The 9675-nt window shown below is 33.3% G+C and overlaps 2 pseudogenes; both read right to left on the bottom strand.

Moving 5' to 3' along the window:
• Positions 1-3273: 3273 nt before the first annotated feature.
• Positions 3274-3392, bottom strand: LOC112479850 (annotated as a pseudogene).
• Positions 3393-7948: 4556 nt separating this feature from the next.
• LOC112479941 lies at positions 7949-8067 on the bottom strand (annotated as a pseudogene).
• Between the last annotated feature and the right edge of the window lie 1608 nt (positions 8068-9675).

The raw sequence follows: 9675 nt of genomic DNA on the forward strand, positions 1-9675 counted from the left end.
CTGCTTGCTGGGCTCCAGGAGGAGGCGTACCTATATGATACTGACATGATGGCTACATGACATTAAGCATTGTCAAACTTATAAAACTTTATAGCAGAAAAATATACCTTAGTGTAAAAATTTTGTTTTAAACAAAAAATCATTTAAGAGATCAGGGGATGCTGACCGTGATTTTTAGAATCTAAGTATATTATAATACATGCCACTACTTCACTGAAGGTGTAGAAACAAGATGCTAGCCTAAGTAACTATGGAAATTAATAAAGACTGTGATACTTCATTTTATATTATCCATGTAAACATATACAAGCACTGTTCCTTAGTTGATAAAGTTATTTTCCATTGGGGTGGGTATAAGTTAGTGAATATGAAACAATTTAGAAACAATCCATTCCCAAATATTCCAGTTTCCCTTACTCCTGCTCTTCTTTCTGTTTTTGTTTTAACCCATAGTGCTATCAATCTTCTAAAACATTGGATAACCTTTTATTTATTATGTTAATTGTCCATTGTTTCCCCCGATTCAAATGTGAGCTCTGTAGAGTCAGGCACCTTGGGCCTAGATCATAGTAGGTTTTCAATAAATTTTCTTGAATCATTTTTGAATTGAAGTGAACTTGCTTTGTTAAGAGTCAGTATAATGTTCACTGGAGATACTACAGCAAAAAGGGTTTAATGTGGAGTCTCCAGATCCAGCTCACGTAGAAAGGAGTCCTATCGCTATGACTCTGGAAAAGTTACTTAACATTCAGCTTGGGGAACTGCCATGGCAGGTTCCAATATCCCTTCATCCTCCCACTCATATACTTACCTTTCATTTTCCTTGAAGAGTAAGACTGTATTTTTTCCTCTACCATTAATTTTTAGTTCTATTAAAACTAATTATTGAGGCAGAAAGGAAAAAATTCTATTATAGATTTTAAAGGCATATCTCTACAGACCTTTTAAAAATCTATTTTATTTACAATAAAAAGACATCTTGGAGTTCTTAAAGGTAAAAGAAATTATATTTTAATTGACTTTAACCTATATCAGAGTTTTGTCACAGCAGTGGTTCCTGCAATAGCATTATAATGAATAAATCGGTCAACATGGTAATTTATTGAGTAAGCTTCCAAATTGAAATTTTTGGTTTTCTGATTCAGCGTACATAGAGGACATTCGTGGTATTGTGAAAATAATGGGTGTTAGAAAATTGGGCCAATCCGGTAGTGATTGTCATAGATTAGCATGGGGGAAATCAAATACTCAATTCTAAGGATAAAGTTAGCAGAAAATGATTGATTCTCTATTAATCACTGCATTCTGAAGATCAAATGCCAAAGATTTTATCAAATATACTTAAACTACCTTACTTCTCTTAAATTAATAACAAAAATATGTCTGAGAAGAAAACAGTAACTATTTCAAAGCAGTTTCTAAGCTTGTTTTAAGTATTTTCTAAGTATCTAAGACATTTAAGCATGTTAAGTACTAGGAGTAGCTAAATTTGCTGAATTAAAAAAATAGAAATAAATATTATCTATTGCCTGGGACTGAATGATAAGATAACCACAACTAAATGACATGGAGAGGAAATAAGTCTATGACTATAGGACTGAATGATAAATTGTCTATAATGAAACTTGATATAGAAGAATTTCAGTAAAATATTACTTCATAATCGAATTGTTTTCTGTTACCTCACAAAGGTGAGTCAACGTTGCTAGCTATCATTCATAGTACCAAAACGGTCTTTACATCATTATGCTACCAACTGTTTTTCTTCTCACTTTTCAAGACCCTTGCCCTCTCTGACCAGCTCAACCAAAACAGCAGCTCAGCACAAGATAACTCCAATGGTCACCTAATGTAGATAATAATCTTGAATGATTTTGACTTCAGTTAGGATGACCCACGATGCTATCATCTCTTGGGGGTTTGTTAACTAACAGTATCTCAGAGAGGAACCACACTACAATCCAAATTCCTCAGATACTTCCGTATAACTATTCCTCAGATGCTGAGATGGAAACTGGAGAAACAAAAAGGAGTAATACATTCTTTTTGTCCTTAGGTTGGTTGTCCATAGTCTTGTAAAGGAAACAAGCATATAAATAAATAATAATGATACAGTGTCATATAGAACAATAGAATTGTGCACAATGAATTTTACAGAGTAGAGATTGTATGTAGCAGGTAAGAGAGTCTTGAAATCTTCAAAGAGAAATCTGAGCACATTTCTAATTGATGAATGAGAGTTTTATAGCCAACAGTCTATGAATAGGCATTCCCCAAAATAAACTCATTAACAAGGCCCAGAAAGGATATTCAGTGTTTTGATATTTTTAAAGCATAAGACCACAGATAAGGCCAATACTCAGGATTCCTATCTTTTGGCACACTAAAAAATATAGATATATATTACCTGATTGGATATTCGTCAGTGAAGGTATCTGAACTTGAGGGGGAGAAGAAAGGAGTATAATCAGTCATTTCAGAGAGAAGACTCTGGCGGTGGCGTGGATGATATACCTTAGGGTACTGAGGCTGAAAGTGGATGAGTTAGAGTCTGCTGCAATGGTATGGTGACAGATGAGGACTGTTTGAACTAAAGCAATGAAAGTGAGGATGGTGAGAAAGCAAAAATTTTGAAATCAGTTTAAGAAATTAAACTGACAGGACTTGGTGATTAATTGGCTACTAGGGTGAATTACAAAGGAGAGAGAAATGCTAGAGGACTCTTGGGGACTTTGTTTGTGTACTGTATTAGTAAGAAATTGCCTTATATTGCCAGTAACATTTACCAGAAATAATAGTGGTTAAAATAAGAAGCAGTTTGTTTCTCTCTTAGATGAGATAAGTGTGATGATAAGTGTTCTAGGCTTAGATAGTTAGCAACACAGTGTTAGCAGAGACCCCAGACTCCTTCAATCTGTTTTTCTTCCTCAGTAGAATTTGCATTGTCCAAGGTGGTTACTAGAGTTCAACTATCATTTCTATATATCAGGCAGGGAGCGGGAAGCGAAAGTGCCAAGATGAGCACAGCGCAGTCTTTTCTCTCCCTTTTAAAATGCCCACAGAATTTCCACTTAACAACTACATATATCTCTTTGGCCAGAACTTAGTAGCATGGTCATACCTAATGGCAAGGGTGGCTGGGATGTGTTGTATTTTATCTGAACACTTTCCATTCTGAATACACTTTTTTTTTTTTAGGTGAGTTAATCCTTGGTTGACCTCACAGATTGCAAGAACCTTGTCAGCTTACTACCCTTTATTTTTTATTTTTCACACCTACAGCACCTGGTCTTCCTAGGTGGTCTCCCATCCAAATATTAACCAGGCCCGACCCTGCTTAGCTTCTGAGATCAGACAGGATCGGGCTTGTTCAGGGTGGCGTGGCCATAGACTCTGAATACATTGAGTGTTGGGTTGTTAAACAAGGAGAAATGGATATTAGATGGACAATTATAAGTATCTTGTAACCAACAACAATAAAGTATGTTGAAAGAATATTAAATGTGAGATAGAAAAGGTGGGAGGAGGAGTTAATGTGTTTACTTTTGGATATGGAACAAACAATCAATATTGGTCAGGTATACAAATGTCCAATGGACAATTCAACTTTTGGTTTAAATGGTAAAGTAGATTTAGCTGTATTGACTTGAGAGTCATCTGATGGTATTATAGGTGAAGACAGGGATAAACTGTGATAATGTAGTCAGCTATAATAACCACATTCGAGTACATTTCTACACCTCCTAAGAAGGGTAATTTTTATTGTATTTGAAGTGTCATGAGGAACATATAGAATATTCTGAAATACAAACCAGGCTAAGGTCAGTAATAGCTTCTACTTTTAGAAAAGTGACATGAACATGATCTTGGGTGAAACAGGATATCTCTGGCTCTTTTCTATTTACTCATGTTATTCCTCTAGATTAATAAGATACAGATATTCTTCTACATTTTAAAATTTATTTTTAAAGCACCTTCTACCAAGTTCCAGGCACTGGATTGAAGAAAAGGAAAGTCAAAAAACAATCAATGTTACTCGATAAATATGACTTAATTCTGCCCTTTTTTCTAAGTTGCATATTGAAGATTCATGAATATATATTGTATATTTATGTTAATATCTTATGAAAGAACAAGCCTATAATTATAGAAATGATTTTTCAATGGAGACTATGAGACATGAGGATACAAACAGGTTTGGTTGAATGTTTTCCTTATAGAATATTAAGCTTTGTATTATTTGAAAACAACAAAAATGTTTTCATGTATTATATGTTAACTTGTTTTATAAGCTATTTCAGTAGACTAAATATAGTTTGGCTCTCTATAATGTCCTAATTTTTAAGTACATTTCTTGCACTTTACTTATTTTCTGTAAATAAGACTGGTGTAAAAAGTCTCATATATAAAAGTCACAATTTGTTTAGGCTGCTTTCTAAGATAATGTCATTCTGTCTTATTGGCTTAACAAATTTTGAAACTGCAAGAAATTTTAACAAAATTATTTTATTTCTCAAGAAATGCTCCTCTCTATGTTAGGATTCAAATTCAAAAGTGCTGAGTTATTGACACTAGAACTAGTGCTAATTCTCAGACATTATTTAAATAGGTCCCATGAATGAGTAACGATAAGAAATATGTATTTGAGTGTGTGTGTGTGTGTGTGTCTAAATTTTATCACTTTGGAATTCAAAACATAATGATATTTTCCTTATAAATGCATTCCTTTGCTTATTTTCTATTCTGTTTGTTGATGACTTTAGCAATGTTGAACAATCTGGCTATCCTTTAAAAGATAAGCATAATCCCCTTGTATTGGTAAATGGGTTTCATCAATCTTTTTAATAATATAATCTCTTTGGTAAGATCATACTCTAAGCTTTAACAATGCAGTGTTTAAGGAATTACATCGAATCCCTCTGTAAAATCCCTAATACAATTTGTAACAGTAGTGTGCTTAAATCACTGTATAATTTCCCCCACTAAGTAAATTCTTTCTAATCCTCAGGACCACATTTCTAAATCCTTAGGACTATACCTTTTGGAAAGGGATATTTTATTCCTTATAAAATAGCTTTTCAAGAGCTATTCCTCAAATAGGTGATCAAGTTAGATAAAATAGAAAAGGTTAAGAGAAAATATTTCATTGTTACTCATTAGCTATGAGGCCATGAGTTTATCTTTTACATGATTTTGGTTGAAAAAAATCATTGCAGCATTTTTTTTTTTTTTTACATTGTATCTGTTGCTATAATTGGAAGTGAGAACTATCAGGGTTCAGAATTTTCCTTCTGACAGATGCTTTTTTTGACATCCATGTTCTTTCTACCTGAACTACAAGCTTTTGCTCTGTTGCTGCAATCCTCCCAAATAGCTTTCAAATAATTCATCTTTCACTGGACCTCAAATATAATAATTTAAAGTATTTTGAGCAAAAAATATAGTATCATGTTTTGTTTTTATTTTCATTTAGATTTAGAAAGTATCAGTTTTGGAGTCACTTAGGATTAATGGTTTGAGGATTATTCTTTGCTTATTTTCAGAGACTCTCAGTTTATTTCAATCCATTACTCCTCCAACTATGCAGCATCCTCATTACAAGACCATCACAAGGAAAAACAATTTGATCCAATTAAATTCCACAGATTCTTTTGAGAAAACAAAAGATTATGTGTCAGGCTAATTTTCATGCATAAGGAGTATACATTTTAAGCCTTTAACAATTGAAATCATAGGTATGAGTAGATGAAATCAGATTCCTTTCTGAGTTGTCTTTTAGTAATTGTGTACACAAGCAGTTTTCATATTATTAAATGTGTGCCTGAAAAAAAGAACAATGCCTTGAATGAATACTGTGTGTTGGGAATACAGTGGGACTATGCAGACATTTTCTGAGAGTTGATCGAAAGAGCAAATCTTAGGCTTCCTAATATTAGCACATTTTCAGCTTTTCTCCCAGGGCAGAGAAAGGAAAGAGTAAACACATCATACAACAAATATTTAAAGATGAAATGTTTGAAAAAGTCAAGAATTCTGAGTTGTCTCTGGTGTATTTTTCAAGTTGGGATTTTAATTCCACAACATTAAACTTTCCTTCTGCTTATATTCTCAATGATTGATTATATAAATATAAAATAAAAGAATAACTATCATATTTGAAAATTTGAAGGCCTAAAAGAATTAAGAGAAAACATTAATTATAAGAATGCTTAATATTAAAATATAATTGGAATGAATTAACAACAAAATATATAAATGCAAAGTATAAATTCTTTTTTTTCTTTGCAAAGGACTGATCTAGTCTGCTATTATGTTTTTAAGATGAATATTTGCAGTCAATGTTCCTATATTTGTAGAATGACTTTCCTTTATTGAACACTAGTAAACATTTTAGGATGTTTTGCTATCTCAGTTAGCCCTCAGTCGACAGTAGAAGTGGAGCTACAGATGTTTTATTTATGGCGGTCAGCCATAACCCATCCTCTGGGATCTGTAGAATTGATGTAATCCTGGGTCATCTCAAAAGTAGTGCTGTTCTTGTAGGATAAGACTGAAAACTATAGAAGGACAAAGTAACAGGAGTTAAATACCTTTGATTCCACTTTTAAAATGGAATTTGGTTGGATTGTTGCGTGATAGGAAAAGGTAACATTGAAATGAGACTGGTATTTTGTAATATTGGCGCTTTAAAAATCTTTTCTTGCCTTTCCCTCATGGAATGGAAATTATTATGTAATCAAAACTCTCAAGAGTCTTCAAACCTACTTGTCTCTGGTCCATAATATCTTGGAACTCCAAGCATCCATGGTTACCCAGAAGAGTACTCTGAGACAGGTAAAGGAAAATAGTGAGAGACAGAAGCCCTGAGCAAATATTGCAGGATGTCACAGAGGCAGGCAATCTTGACCCCATCTAAGATGGTGGGATTGCTTCAGTCCTGGAAGAAGAATGCCCATCTGCTTCAGGGGACATTACCTGGATATCCAGGCATGCCAGTCATAGAAGATGAAGTTCTTCAGCAATACATACCACCAAGTAAAACTGGGGAAAGAACATACTTTTTTCTTTCCCTTTTGATAAGAAATATTCTTTAACAGAAAGCTACCTAACACCTAATGGGTACTTACATGACAGTAAGAGAATTGAAGATATTTCTTTGAGAAGATTAAGAAAGTAATGGGAAAAAATGATTGAACTTGTCATTTTAAACTGACTTGATCCAATTGGCTGTTCAATAATCGATAGCCTCTGGAGAATTAGAGTATACTGTATGGAATCGAGTTATCAGGTGGACTGTGAAAAATGAAAGTAAGTTTAGACCAAATCTGCCACATGAACTACATTTTTTAATAGGAGGATACAAATACAGTCATACAGCATATTCTTGCAGACTTGGGGTTGAATGCATTCTCTGCTTTCAGGCACAGTGATGAGGCTTTTGCCCAAGAAATTGAGTCAAAATGACTAGACTCATCTGACAGCAGAGTGACTAGACTCATCAGTCTGCTTTGTAGTTGAGTTTCACTATACAGTTCTCTTTGTAACACAGACTCTGGTCCATGTAGAGTTCCAGTAACATGTCATGTGTTACTGCAAAGGCGTTCGGCACCTAGGCCAAATTAGGTATTTACGTGTTGTTCATTTCAGAAATGTGTTGCCATTCTGGTGAACCACATATCTTGAATGTCACTAAAATTCACCAAAATAATTTCCAACAGTCTTTTATGTTGATGTTTCTCTTGGTGTACATTTAGATAATATTATTTGCACCCCCTTGCTGGTTAAGTGATGTGCTTAGTTGCTTCAAATACCTGAGCCTCAGATGTGAACTAAGTTAGCTAAACCAACACACATATTCCACTTCTTTGCCACAGCATTTTGAAATAAATTACCAACATAATATTTACAAAATTTTCTTTTCTTTTCTTTTCTTTCTTTTTTTTTTAAATGCCTACAGCACCTGATATTCCAAGGTGGTCTCCCATCCAAGTACTAACCAGGCCCGACCCTGCTTAGCTTCTGAGATCAGACGAGATCGGGCATATTCAGGGTGACATGGCCATAGACTCCAACATAGTATTTATGCAAAGATTACATATTATAAAAAAAAGGAAACTTATTCTGAGTAATCAAATGAAATAAGCCCAATGAAGGGAGAAAATTAAAAACATATAACCTATAATATCAGGGAGAGTCAAAGGTAAATTAAATCTATCAAAGGGAATAAACAGATTAAAAATAGTGCCTTTGGGTGGTGAACATACAATGCAATATACATATGATGTGTTATTGAATTGTATACTTGTAATCTATATAATTGTATTAACCAATGTCATACCAATAAATTTCATTAAAAAAATAATCCCTCAATTGAAAAACAAAATTATCAAATTTAAACATGCAATGGAGGCCTTGAAGAACTAAGCTACTATCGAAAATTAAGCCAATGAAGTAGAGAGCAGTTACAGGAAATCTCCCAGAACACAGCATACAAGGGGGAGACATAAATAAAAAGGAAAAAAAGAGGAAAGACGTGAGGGTTTCAATATACATGTAATATGAAATCCAGAACATGAGAACAGAGCAATTTCTAATTTTAGGGAATCCAAAATCGCCAATTGAATATTTATTCAAAAATTATTCATGTTTATAATTAAAATCAAGAAGTTGAATTTTAATGCAGAATTTGAATAATTTAAATAACTCCAAATCTGTATTGTCCAATATGGTAGCCACATGCCACAACTGGCTATTGAGCATTTGAAATACTATGTCTAGTTCAAGTTGAGATGTGCTCTAAATATAAAATTCACATTGATTTTGAAGACTAAGTATTAAAACAAGAATATGAACTATCTAATTAATAATTTTAACATTTATTTCATGTTGAAATAATTCTATATTTGATATGTGGCATTAAATAAACATATAACTAAAATGTGTTCATCTATTTTCTTTTACTTTTTCAATGTATTTATTAAGAAATGTTTTTATTGGACAGTGCTGCTCTAGACGATACTAGCTTGCCTTGGAGACATTCTGTTACTCTTATTTAGAATTATTCTCAAAGCCCTGGGGCGCATTCCTGGAAAAGCTTTAGAAGCAAATCTCACTTGAATGTGGACTGGATCTTGGAAAACAGTCAAAAGTCATTTTGAACTAAACTTGTTCAATGAGGTGCTGATAAAACTGGATAACACATGAGGGGTCAAAAGATTCAACAACTAAATTCTTCTAATTTGGGGTGACTCATAAACTGGATTGTAGTAAAGCTCTTTAGACTTTAATTTCCTTCTCTAGAAAATGAGAAGTTTCTACTAACCTATTTCGAAGGCTCTTTCAGCTCTCTTAGTAATTTTGTAATGAATTTCACATTGGCTTTAATAGTATAAGATTGTGATATTGGTTTTGGAATCCACTGAAATACTTACAGAATTATTTTAGCCATGTTCAGATCGATTGATGACACTATTTTCCACTGAGAATAGAGACTTTAACCATCACAATACAAACCCACTGAGGCAGATATTTCTTATTCTTTCTTTCCTCTTGTGTGTTTGATTTCACTGGACCTTCTCTTCATAATTGAAATAAATAAATGTGTAAAAGTTTACTTATACTCAAACATTATACTTATCCATCCCTAGAATGATCCTTTTAGATTTCACAAAATAG

This window comes from Pteropus alecto, unplaced genomic scaffold (genome assembly GCF_000325575.1).
Source record: "Pteropus alecto unplaced genomic scaffold, ASM32557v1 scaffold21, whole genome shotgun sequence".
Taxonomy (NCBI): domain Eukaryota; kingdom Metazoa; phylum Chordata; class Mammalia; order Chiroptera; family Pteropodidae; genus Pteropus; species Pteropus alecto.